The 13,041-nt window shown below is 38.4% G+C and overlaps 1 pseudogene; it reads left to right on the forward strand.

Annotated features, from left to right (window-relative positions):
• The first annotated feature begins 6,700 nt into the window (after nt 1-6,700).
• LOC123460243 overlaps nt 6,701-13,041 on the forward strand; it is a 40,458-nt pseudogene continuing 34,117 nt past the window's right edge.

Consider the following 13,041-nt stretch of genomic DNA (forward strand, 5'->3'; position numbering starts at 1 on the left):
CCATTTGGTCTGCCTTTTAGGAAGTAGAAGGTACCATTGCTGTTTGGGTCTAGATTTGTGTCTCCCCCCCCCCCCAATGCCCTCCCCTCCCTCCATACCCATCCTATTGTCTAGTCTACAAGATGCTTGCTAGGTATGTAAGGCATCTTGGGTAGATTCAGGTTAGGTGCTGTAGATGAGGGAGACTATGTGGCAATTTTTTTCTGTGATTGGGTGAGTTCACTGAGAATGATCTGTTCCAGGTTCAACCATTTTTCCTCAAATTTCTTTGTGTCATTTTTTTCTTACTGCTGTATAGAATTTCATTGTGTAGATATACCACATTTAGTTATCCATTCTTCTAGTGATGGACATCTGGGTTGGTTCCAGCTCTTAGCTATTACAAATTGAGCCACTACAAACATGGTTGAGCAAATCTCTCTGGCCTGTGGTTTGAAGGTTTTAGGGTAGATGCCCAGTAAGGGTATAACTGGATCTGTTGGTATCTCCATAGTCAGTTTTTTTCAGGAGTCTCCATATTGATTTCCGAAGTGGTTATACCATCTTACAATCCCACCAACAGTGGATGAGTGTTCCTACTTCTCCACAACCTCGCCAGCATTTATTTTCATTTGATTTTTTGATGTTTGCTATCTTTATTGGGGTAAGGTGGAATCTCATAGTTGTTTTAATTTGCATTTCCCTGATGATTAGGGATGATGAACATTTTCTTAAGTGTGTGTTTGCCATTTGTATTTCTTCCTCTGTGAACTGCCTGTTCAGCTCTTTGCCCCATTTTGTGAGTGGGGTGTTTGACTTTTTACTGTTTAGATTATTGACTTCTTTTTAGATTCTAGAGATTAGGCTTCTGTCAGTTGGATAACCCACAAATATTTTCTCCCATTCTGTGGGTAATCTATTGGCCTTGCTTATTGTGTGCTTGTCTATAAAGAAACTCTTCAGCTTTATGTGATCCCATTGGTTTAATGACTGTTTAAGATCACATGCTACTGGGGTTTTGTTCAGGAAGTCTTTTTCCATTCCTATATCAGGAAAGTACTTCCTAAATTTTCCTCCAGTAGTATTTGAGTTTCTGGTCTTATATTGAGGTTTTTGGTCCATTTGGACTTGAGTGTAGTGCATGGTGAATTGTGTGGATCAAGTTTCAGTTTCCTGCATATGGTTATCCAGTTTGTCCAGCACCATTTGTTGAAGTTGCTATCTTTTTTCTAGCCTATATTGTTAGGGCCTTTTCGAATATCAAGTAGCTATAGTGGCTTGACCCAAAGTCCAGGTCCTCAAGTGTATTCCATTAGTCTATACTCCTGTTTTTTTGCCAGTACAATGCTGTTTTTATTACTATGGCTTTGTAATATAGCTTTAGATCAGGTATGGTGTTACCTCCAGAGGTATTTCTTTTGCTGAGGATATGGTTGGGTATCCAAGGCCTTCTGCCTTTCCATATGAACTTTGAGATCATTTTTTCTATCTCTGTGAAGAACAATGTTGGAATTTTAATTGTAATTGCATTAAATCTGTATATTGCCTTTGGTAGGATTGCCACTCTGGCGGGGGAACACTGGGACCCGAAAGTAGTCTGCACTCCCCTGCAACAGGACAATGATGGATGGCCAGCGCAGCAGACAGGTAGGGGATGGCACCTGAGCTGGCATAAGCGACCAACACAGTCTGAGCTTGTGTGGCAGTTGCTGTGGGCCTGGGCGCGCTGAATGTGCAGCAGCCAGAGCAGTAAGTGAGTGTGCAGTGCAGTCTAAGCTTCCACACACAGGGATGGTCGGCGTGTGGCGCTGTGGATATGGCAGCTACTTGCGGGGAGGGGTGGGCTACCTGCCTGCAAGGGAATCAGTGATTCCCTGTTTTTCCCTCTCTGTTCCCTCCCACTGGAAATCTATTGGAGTTGCTCTCCCCTAAAAGACCCAGTGAGCACTTAATGTCTTGCCTTTCTTTCCCTGGGATCTGCAGGGCAGCTAGGCAGTTGCCATCTTGGCCAGAAGTCTCTAATTTCTTTCTCTTTATCTTTGTCCTGTGCATATAGAAAGAGGCTACTGATTTTTATACATTGGTTTTGTATCCTGCTACTTTGCTGAAGGAATTAGTCACCTTTAAGAGTATTGGGATGGAGGTTCTCAGGTCTTATTTGTAGAATCATGTTGTCTGAGAGTAGGGCTAACTGAACTTGTTCCATTCTAGTTTGTATCCCTTTTATTTCTTTCTCCTGTCTTATTGCTTGAGCTATCACTTCCAGTACTATGTTGAAGAGCAGAGGTGAGAGTGGACATCCCTGTTTTGTTCCTGATCTCAATGGGAATTCCTTAAGTCTCTCCCCATTAAGTATTATTTGGACTTTAGGAGCTTTATATGTAGCCTTTATTATGTTGAGATATAAGCCATCCATGCCTATTCTCTCCAATGTTTGTCATGAAGTGATGCTATATTTTGTCAAAGGCCTTTCTACATATATCATGTAGTTTTGGGTTTAAGCTTATTTATGTGGTGTATTAAATTGACAGATTTCTGTATATTGGACCACCTCTGCATTCCTGGGATAAAGCCTACATGATCAACGTGGATAATGCTTTTGATGTGTTGTTGATTTCGGTTTGCACAGTTTTGTTCAGGATCTTTGCATCTAAGTTCATCAGGGAAATGTGCCTATAGTTTTCTTTATTGTGGCATATCTGCCTTTTTGTTTGGTACTAGGGTGATAGTAGCTTCATAGAAGAAGTTGGGGAGCTTTCCCTATTCTCCAGTTGTGTAGCACAGTTTGAGAAAAATTGGTTTCAGTTATTCCATGAAGGTTTCATAGAATTCAGCTGAAAAGCCATATTGTCCCGGACTCTTCTTTTGGGGGATGTTTTTGATTATCTTTTTAATCAAATCTTTTTTTAGTAGATTAATCTTCTCTGAGTTCAACTTTAATAGGTGGTATGTGTCCAGGAATTCATCAATTTCCTTCAGATTATCCAATTTTGTGGAGTAGAGGTTTTGAAAACACATCCTGATGATTGTTCCAATTTCACTTATGTCTGTTTTTGATCTCTCCTTTTTCATTTCTAATTTTGTTAATTTGAAGCCTCTCTCTCTTTTCTTTTTTGTTTTTGTTTTTGTTTTTGTTTGTTTGTTTGTTTGTTTGTTTGTTTTTGTTATTTGAGGTAGAGTCTCACTCTGGTCCAGGCTGACCTGGAATTAAGTATGTAGTCTCAGGGTGGCCTCAAACTCTCAGCAATCCTCCTACCTCTGCCTCCTGAGTGCTAGGATTAAAGGCATGCACCACCATGTCCGGCTCTCTCTCTTATCTTAATGAAATTGGCCAGGGGTTTATCAATCTTATTCACTTTTTCAAAGAACCAGCACTTTGTTTCATCAATTTTATAAATTGTTTTCTTAGTTTCCAATTCATTAACTTCTGCTCAGATCTTGAATATTGCTCTCCATCTGGAGCCTTTTGGGTTGGATTCTTCTTGTTTTTTCCAATGCCTTTATGTGAAGGGCTAGGTTATTGATTTGGGATCTCTCTGTCTTTTTTTATGAAGACATTTAGTGGCAGGAATTTTCTCCTAATGACTGCCTTCATTGTGTCCCATAAGTTTTGCTGCAATATGTTTTCATTGTCATTTCATTTTAAGAATTTTGAAATTTCAGTTTTTATTTCATCCACTACACATTTATTGTTTAAATGTGTTCAGTCTCCAGGAGCTGATGGAGTTACTGGTGCATCTCTTGTTAGTTTCTAGCACTATAGCATTGTGATCTGATATCATGCATGAAATTAGGTGGATTTTCCTAAATAAATGGAGGCAGGCCTTATGGCCCAGTATATGATCTATTTTAGAAAAGATTCCATGGGCTGCTGAGAAGAATGTGTAGTCTGTAGATTTGGGGTAGAATGTTCTGTAGATATCCATTAGGTCTAATTGATCTACAATGTTGTTGAGCTTTCCTACTTCCCTGCTGATTTTCTGTTTGGATGTTCTGTCTATTGTTGATAGATGAGTACTGAAGTCCCCAACTATGATTGCACTAGTGTTTATTTCCATTTTGTTGTTAAATAGGTTTTGTTTTATGAATTGTGGTGCACCTGTGTTTGCTGCATAAATATTAATGATTGTGATATCCTCTTGTTGGATCATTCTCTTGATGAGTATGAAGTAGCCTTCTTTGACTTTATTGATCACTTTTGGTTTGAAGTTTATTTTACTCAATATTAGTGTAGCAATGTCTTTTTGTTTCCTATTTGTTTGCTTGGAATATCATTTTCCACCCTTTCATCCTGAGTAGGTATCTGCCATTAGGGGTGAGGTGGGTTTCTTCAAAACAGCAGATTGAGGGGCCTATTTTTCTGATACATGATGTTAACTTATGTCTCTTGATGGGTGAATTAAGGCCTTTAGTATTGAGGATAATAACTGTGAGATTTGATTTAATCCCTGCCATATTGTGGTGGTTTATGTGGTTTGGTGTTTTTCTTGGACTGTGTAGTTTTTTGCACCTACTCTGGGTTTGGTTATTGTGATGTGCTTCATGTAGGCACTTGAAGTTGGTTGACTCTGTGGGTTTGGTTTTGTGTTCATATAGTTGTAAAGCTGAGTCTTATTGTGAAAAGTTTTTCTTTCACTATATATTATGAGGGATACATTTGGTGGGTAGAGTAGTGTGAGTTGGAAGTCATAGGTTCTTAGACTTTGCAGTGTTCCATTCCAGACCCTTCTGGCTTGCAGGATTTCCATTGACGAGTCTGAAGTAATTCTGATGGGGTTACCTTTATATGTAATATGTTTTTTTCTCCCTAGCTGCTTTTAGGACTTTTTCCTTGTTATTAATGTTTACATTCTTAATGATAATGTGCCTTGGAGAATTTCTCCTTTGGTTCAGTCTGTTTGGAGTTCTGTTAGCTTCTTGTATCTTGATCAGACGCCATTTTGAAAGGATGGGAAAGTTTTCTTCAATAATTTTGTTGAATAACCTCTCCATGCCTTGGGTTTGAATTTTTTCTCCTTGAGGTATACCCATGATCCAAATGTCGGGATGTTTGAAGGTATCCCACAGCTCCCTCATGTTCTGTTCACAATTTTTTTTAACTTATTCAAATTTTTGGACTCATGAACTGTTTCTTCTGTGTTGTCTTCCAGTTCTGAGGTTCTGTCCTCCACATGACTGACTCTGTTCTTGAGAGCTTCTAAAGTGGGATTGGACTTGTTCAATTTGGTTTGTATTTTCTATTGCCTTTTTCTGTGTATTATCCATCCTGTTGAGTTCCTTTTTCATGTTGTTTTCTGATTTTCTTAATTCTTGTAATTCATCCTTGCATTTATTTATGTCTTCATTGAGTTTAACCAGCTGATTATTGAGGTACTCTCTTTTTCTCTCTCTCCTTCAGATCACTTAAATGTCCTTGTAAGACTTTCTGGTTTTTTGTTTGTTTGTTTGTTTGTTTTGTTTTTTTCTGTTAGGTCTAGTCTTGCAAGGATAGCATTCATACAATTTTTGGACCTTTGATGATTTTCTGCAAGTTTTGCTAACTGCTCAGCCATGGCTGCATACCTTGTGTCTTCATTCTGGGGTTCTGATCCTGTTGTCTCTTCTATGTTTTGATTAGAGACATCCATTGTGAGACTGGGCAACATTGTTGGATTTACTTTCATTTGATTTTTCATGTTATTCCTTTTGGCTGTGGTCTGCCCATCACAGTGTGGGAATTTTATTTAACTCAGGAGGAAGCTGTACTTTACCCTTGAAGTATCTTCAGTGATTATTCCCTTTTATGTTTTACTAGATTAAGCTTCTGATGGCAAGGGGTCCTGTCTTCTCAGGTGGGAGGACTCCCTGTGGAGGACGTCAGGGGGACCTAAAGACCTGGTGGAGGGTCGGCCACTGGAGGTCTACTAGGACCTGTAGACTCTAATGGCCCCACTGATCTTTTCTTTCCTTTCCCACGAGGTGAAGCATGGTTAGGCAGATGCCATCTTGACCGGAAGTTCCATATATAATATTTTTATTCAAAATCCCTCCTAATCAATTTTGTATGTGAAATTTTGGGAACAATTTGATAGCTATATTTTAGTCACATTAGAATTATCTTAACATATGCCACACAATGGTATGAATTTTGCAGACAAATAGTAATGCATGTTGTGAAAATATGACTATGGGTATTTAATGCCATAAATAATATTTATTTTATTTCTACTCCAGACCATAATATTGGTGTGCATGTACAAAGATGGTCATGCCTAACATGGTCCAAAGCATTGTCTTCTGTCCTTCTCATTACTGGAAAATGATAGATTTCATTCTCCATTCAAAATTTGTAATTACTGTTGAGAAGAAAAAAAAAACTTATGAGTGGTAAATTTAAATATACAGCCTTCAAAACTTTACAGGAAAGAAAGTTGCTATAAAATTTTGTTTCAAAAATGTTTCTTTGTCACTGCTTTCATTTAAAAATTAACAAAAGGGCCACTGCATGAATATGAAATTATGGTATTCTGAAAAAATCTTTCTGTGATTAAAATTTGTGACCCTCGTGTTCTAATTTTGTTTTATTATCTGCCATATGAAAATGTATTAATGTGAATTTCTCTTCTGTATACACATTATCATACCAAGGCCTTTAATTGCTCTCATTTTATCAAACAAATTTAAAAGTCCAATATATATGGAAGCAACATAAAGGCATGTGGCTGTCAACCACATCGTCATCATGGAGGTAATCAATAAACACTAGTATATGGAGCACTTAGTGCCAAGCACTGTGTGGAATGATTCACATTTATGTTTCTATTAACTTTTCATGAAACTTCTTTTTCTAAAGTGTTTTTTTGTAATTTACTTGTCCTTGTGGAGTGTGTGTGTGTGTGTGTGTGTGTGTGTGTGTGTGTGTGTGTGTATGGGCATGCCAGGATCTTTTGCCACTGCAAATGAATGCCAAATGCTTGTGTTCCTTTTGCATCTGGTTTTACCTCAGTGCTAGGGAATTGGACCCAGGCTGGCAAGTTTTGCATACAAATACCTTTAACCACTAAGCCATCTCACCAGCACCTCATAAAACTTTTTGAACTAGAAATAATGAGTTGCTCATTTACTAGCGGAGACACAGATCAGTCATAATTCAGCTCTGAGTTCCCCCTTTCAGAGTTCAGTCATGACCATTTACTGCCTGATGTGTTTCCTGTGACCAAGAGAAACGATAGACTTGGGTGCCTTTCTGCTCTTTCTTTCCTTTCCTTTTCTGTGTCTATATGGACTCTGGTTTGTCTTCTACACAAAGCTCTATTTATCCTAAACTATCCTGGAGTTTGTTTTCCTCAACCCCGAGGATTCTCAAGTCCATGTTATCTTGAGATAATTTCATTCAGTATTAGAAGATTATCCAAAGTATTATTTCCAACCAAGTAAACATATCCAGTCTTGATCTCTCCTGTATCTGCAGACCTAGGTATCCAACTGCCTGGCTAGCAAGTATACTGGAATATCTAGGAGATATTCCAAATTTTAAAAGTCTAGACAGAAATCTGTACTCCTCCCTGCCCCATGTCAGATGAGTCTCCTCTACTTCCAGTACTAGTGGAAATACGATCTTGAATCGCCTAGACAATCAGATCCCAAATTCAGGAGTCAGACTGTATCTGCTCTGTTCCACAGACTTCACCTTCATCTATATGGCAAAGCCTGTCAGCTTTGTCTTTACAGCAACCTCACCTACCACTTCCTCTGCAGCAGCTACCCAAGACAGTGTCTCCATTATTTGGTGTTTCCAACATACCTAAATTGCTACAGTAATTGCTTTCCCATTATTGCTTCTTTACCACTCAAACTCAGACTATTTTTCAAACAGGATCCAGAATGTTTCTCAAAGACACATACTAAATGTCACCCTCTTCAGCTCAAATTCTGTATTGGATTTCCATTTTATTAAGAACAAGTCCAAATTATTCACCAGTACCCACTAGACCCTTCATAATGTAGATTTATCCTTTGGATCTGTTATTCACCATTCCTCTCAACCCATCTACCATGACAGCACTACTTCTCTTGCTGTCTACTGAATACCATAACCTCACCTCTTTCAGACTTAGGGTCTCTGCCTGGCTGTTTCTCCAGATTTTGGTGCGGACCTTTTGTTAGCTTATCAAGCTGAGGCACCTTTTCTCAAACTACAGCATTCATTCGCGTAGTATATAATGTGGTCTGCTCAGCCAAGTTTTGTTTTTTTTTTTCTGAATAGCTCTATTAGCATAGCATAGCATAAGTTTATTTCTTTTTTGACAATTTAACAAATCTTTATATTTTTTATTTATTTATTTGCAAGCAGAGAGAGACATTGAGAAGAGAGACAGACAGAGAGGATGGGTGTGCCAGGCAGGCCCTCCAGATGCTACAAACTCCAGATGGTTATGCCACATTGTGCATCTAGCTTTACATGGGTACTGGGGAATCAAAACCAGGTCATTAGGCTTTGCAGGCTAGTGCCTTAACTGTTGAGCCACCTCTCCAGTCCCTGATTTAACAAATCTTTATGGGCCTACTACCAATGTGACCAATTTGTATCAGAGATAAGATTTTAATCTTCAGGTTCTCCAAAATCCATAAGAACAACAGTCCCTGGAAGAGAGAGATTTAGATGTTATATGGACCCCAAGAAGCAAGATGCTCTGAAGATGTGGGTAGCCACATAGATCTTCATTCGGAGACACAGTTTAACATACACTCTAACATATGTGTGTGCGGGAAATAACACAATGGGGTCTGGAAACTTCTAACAAGCTTGGCTATAGTCAAGTGTTTTAAAGACATTTTTCCCAGATCTTAGGTTATTGTAAATAGATTTGCTCCCAAAGTACTGTAAATGTTCCTTTTAAAATGAAAACAGTCTGTGATATTTTTATTTCTTAAGTTGTTTACTATTTATCTCCTTAGAATGGAAAATCCTAGGAACACAAATTTTTGTTTCATTTATTCTTGAATCTCATTTTATTTACATTTTCATACATATATCTTGATCATATGATCTCCCATATCCCCCCAGTCTCACTGTACTCCTTCTCATCTCTTACTAATGGGTATGTCTTGGAAGAGGATAACTCCCCCTCCCTGGCAATCTTTAACTATCATTAGTTCATCAGGAAGGGGAATGGTGTCCCAAGGCCCTCCCCTATCTATAATAGAATAATTGAATGGCCCCATAATGTATAGGTCTTTTGCAGATAACCATATCTAATGTAAGTTCATGAGTTCCCCATCTTCCATCATCCAGCTCTTTTTTTGTTTTGTTTTGTTTGTTTGTTTTTGTTTTTCGAGGTAGGGTTTACTCTAGTCCAGACGGACCTGGAATTCACTATGTAGTTTCAGGGTGGCCTCAAACTCACAGTGATCCTCTACCTCTGCCTCCCAAGTGCTGGGATTAAAGGCATGCACCACCATGCCCGGTGTACAGCGCTTTCTCTCTGTCTCATCCTCTTCAATATTCTCTAAACTTGAGCAGATGGTTTGTATGTCTTATTTAGGGCCAGCCACCCATCAATCATTTATTTTCAGCACTTGACCAGTTATTCTCTAGACTAACCACCTCCATCCCACTACTAAAGAGAGAGAGAGAGGTTTTCTGATCACAGCTAAGAACAGAACCAGTCTCTGGATATAAAAATAAATATTTCAGAAGCAGTTTGACAATACATCTACTTAGCAATTCAGCAAAAGGAAGTTCTTCCCAAAGGCCTATATTCTTCCCAGCCATGGGCTTTTGACCTAGTTTTTAGTAGCAGACAAGGATTTCATCTGTGGAGTAGGCCTCAAGTCAGTTACAGAGCTGTCGGTTAGCCCTGTAAACTTTATGCCATGATTGCACATGAGGGCATATCTTGCCTGGAAGGTTAAAATTATAAAATAAATTTTACTTATCACTGAGTGGGATTATTGGTGACTTTTCTTTGCCAGCAGAGTACCTTCTGCAAAGTACCTTCTGGCACTAAGAAAACTATCCAGCAGGAAGGAAGCTTCCACTGAGGTGAAGTTTGATTTTTCTATTCCTAAATCCATCAGGTATAGTGTCCTCAGCAACAGGGTTTTACCTTTGAGTTTTGGTGAACAGCCAAGATCCATAGAAATAGCCTGTATTAATTGGCGGGGAGGGGGGACCTCAGAGGCTTCCTTAGCAAACATCTCATTGGGAGCTCTCCTGTGCCCAGATCTAATATTATTGTTTGATAACCCAAGGCTATTAAAAATATCATTATTGGGCTGGAGAGATGGCTTAGCGGTTAAGCGCTTGCCTGTCATGTAACAAACTTATGTTTTGTTTGACCTTTGTTAGTTTTTTCATTACACTTTTGGAAATGGTTGTTTATTCCATTAATCTGTTTTGTCTGTTTGGGTTTTTTTAGGTATGGTCTCAGTCTAGCCCATGCTGACCTGAAGCTCACTCTGTAGACCCAGGATATCCTTGAACTCACAGTGATCCTCCTACCTCTGCCTCCCGAGTTCTGGGATTAAAAGTGTGTGCCACCACACCCAGCTATGACATTAATCTTGAAGTATGCCAGCAACTCAAGCTGATTCAGGTTAGGAACTGCAGATGAGTGAGAGAACATGTGGCATTTGTCTGTCTGTGATTGTGTGTGTTAAATGAGTATGATCTGTTTCAAGTTCATCTGTTTTCCTACAAATTTCATTATTTTTTTTTTCTTACAGATGAAGAGAATTCCATTGTGTAAATGTACCACAACTTTGTTATCCATTCATCCACTGGTGGAAGTTATACTGTAACCGTATTTAGGAGGACTTTTTCAATGTTTACATTTTAGCTAGGAGTAGCTGGAATAAGAAACCCCCAAACAAATTTGAATTTAATAACTTCTAGATCAGGATGGGATCCCAAGATGGAGTCACCAAGGACAGCAAAATGATGACAGAGGCATAAGGAAGTGGATTATCCACACTCCTCAAGAAATCACCCAGCCATTATCCCCTCCTTGCCTAACAATGCTTCAGGTCATGGTTTCCTGCCCCTTATCTCCTAAGTCACCTGGTCACTGTTCTGGTCTCACAACCTAGCTATTTTAAATGACTAATTTAATGATCTCCTTAAAGGAACTTTTATATTTAACCTAACAAATGAGTTCTTTTCCTTCCTCACCTTCCCCCAGCTGAGGAAGCCCTAGAAAGCCCACTACCTGGAATCTCGGGTTGGCTGTGCTCCTCTCTTGAGAGTCAGCCCTGGAAGCTTGTGCTTTTCCCAAATAAAAGCTTTCATCTTTGCCTCAGAGGGGTTTGTATGGTCTTAGTCACTCTCAAAAGTTACAATAACATTTTCTTTTCTTGGTCAGTCTATTTTACTTAATGAAGTGAGAAACATTTTCAGAAATTGTTTTCAAAAGATTTGTTTATAGGTTTGTTTTTTCCTAGTTCATATGATATACACATTTTATTTTACTTTTTGTTGGAAAAGCTTTTATTATTTTTCTGGCTTCAAGATCTTGATAGATGGAAGGTAGATTAAAAAAAAAAGCAACCACACTATTTTATCACATGAAGCCATTGTTAGCCACAAGAACTTAAATTTATATTTTAAAAGGGATAAGTCTGAGTAACTCACTTTTCCACAATGTTTCTATAAATTGTAGGATCATTAATTTGAGCTTATTTTTTTTCCTATGTTGGCTATGATGTTAAACAAAAAAAAAAAAAGTAAATTTCAGGGCTGTAGAGATTGCTGAATGGTTAAGGCACTTGCCTCAAATCTAAGTCTAATGACTTAGATTTTATTATCTGCAGTATCCATGTAAAGCCAGATGCATCTGGAATCCATTTTCAGTGGGTGGAGGCCCTGGTGCATGTATTCATTCTCTCTCTCTCTCTTCTCTCAGTCTCTCTCTCTCTCTCTCTCTCTCTCTCTCTCTCTCTCTCTCTCTCTCTCTGCTTGCAAATAAACAAACAAATGAATAATTAATTAATTTTTTAAAAATCAACTTTAAAATGGGTTTTGTCATTTCTCAGTTTTCAATTTTTATTACCTTAATATAAGTGAAAAAAGGCATCATATTTAAAACAGGCAGAGAAAAATAGGCAAAGAGCGAAAAGTTTTTGCATGTTAACCCTGTAATTGCAGTTGAAGAATTATCCTTGCCCAGAACTCAGGAGGTAGAAGAGGATCACTCTGAGTTTGAGGCAAACTTGGAACTACAGAGTGAATTCCAGGTTAGCCTGGGCTGAAGTGAGACCCTATCCTGAAAACAAAAACAAAAAAACATAAAGAATGATTTTTAAAAGGCAAAGAAAGAGAGCCAAGTGTGGTGGCTTGTCCCTTTAATCCCAGCACCAGGGAGGCTGAATTATGACCATCACCATGAGTTCAAGCCTGGGTTATGGCATGAGTTCAAGGTCAGCCTAGGCTAGATTTGAGAACTTGCCTCCAAAAAAAGAAAAAGAAACAAAAAATGAAAAGGAATAAGGAACAGGCATTGAGAATGAACTATGTTATATAACAAGCTGAGGTCTCTATGAGGAACGTTCTTTGCATGTTTTAGTGTTTGAGGAACATTTTGTTTATTAATTTCTCAAAACCAGTAAATTCTTCTCAGTCTAGCTCGGAAACATTAAGGGCTAGAGCAAAGTGTTTACCCTTGATAAATAGGCCTGGAACAAGTTCATTTTCAATTTGGTGGACAACCTTTGTTTGACATGGTTCAAGGTTCTCTAGTTGAACGGAAATTGTCTTGTTCCTAGAAGATCCCCTCATGGTAATCTTGTCTGCCTGTGACAAATTAATCTTCTTATGTGAGGCTTTATTTATAGAGATGAAAATCTCTCATGGATTGTAACAGCCTTTTAACTTTTAACTGACCATCCTGTGCCCGGCATTTAGAATCTTCAACTCTACTTTCAGAAGAGTAGTCCACATACAAGTAGAGAAAAAAGTAAAAGATCGAAATCACTTATAGACATGTGTGACCAAAATAAGACAACCCAAAATAAATATACTTATAAGACGTTTTAAATTAAGCACGTAGATTGGGAAAAATATTAACCTATGTGACATAACCAAAA

This window comes from Jaculus jaculus, chromosome 4, assembly GCF_020740685.1.
Source record: "Jaculus jaculus isolate mJacJac1 chromosome 4, mJacJac1.mat.Y.cur, whole genome shotgun sequence".
In the NCBI taxonomy this organism is placed as follows: Eukaryota; Metazoa; Chordata; class Mammalia; order Rodentia; family Dipodidae; genus Jaculus; species Jaculus jaculus.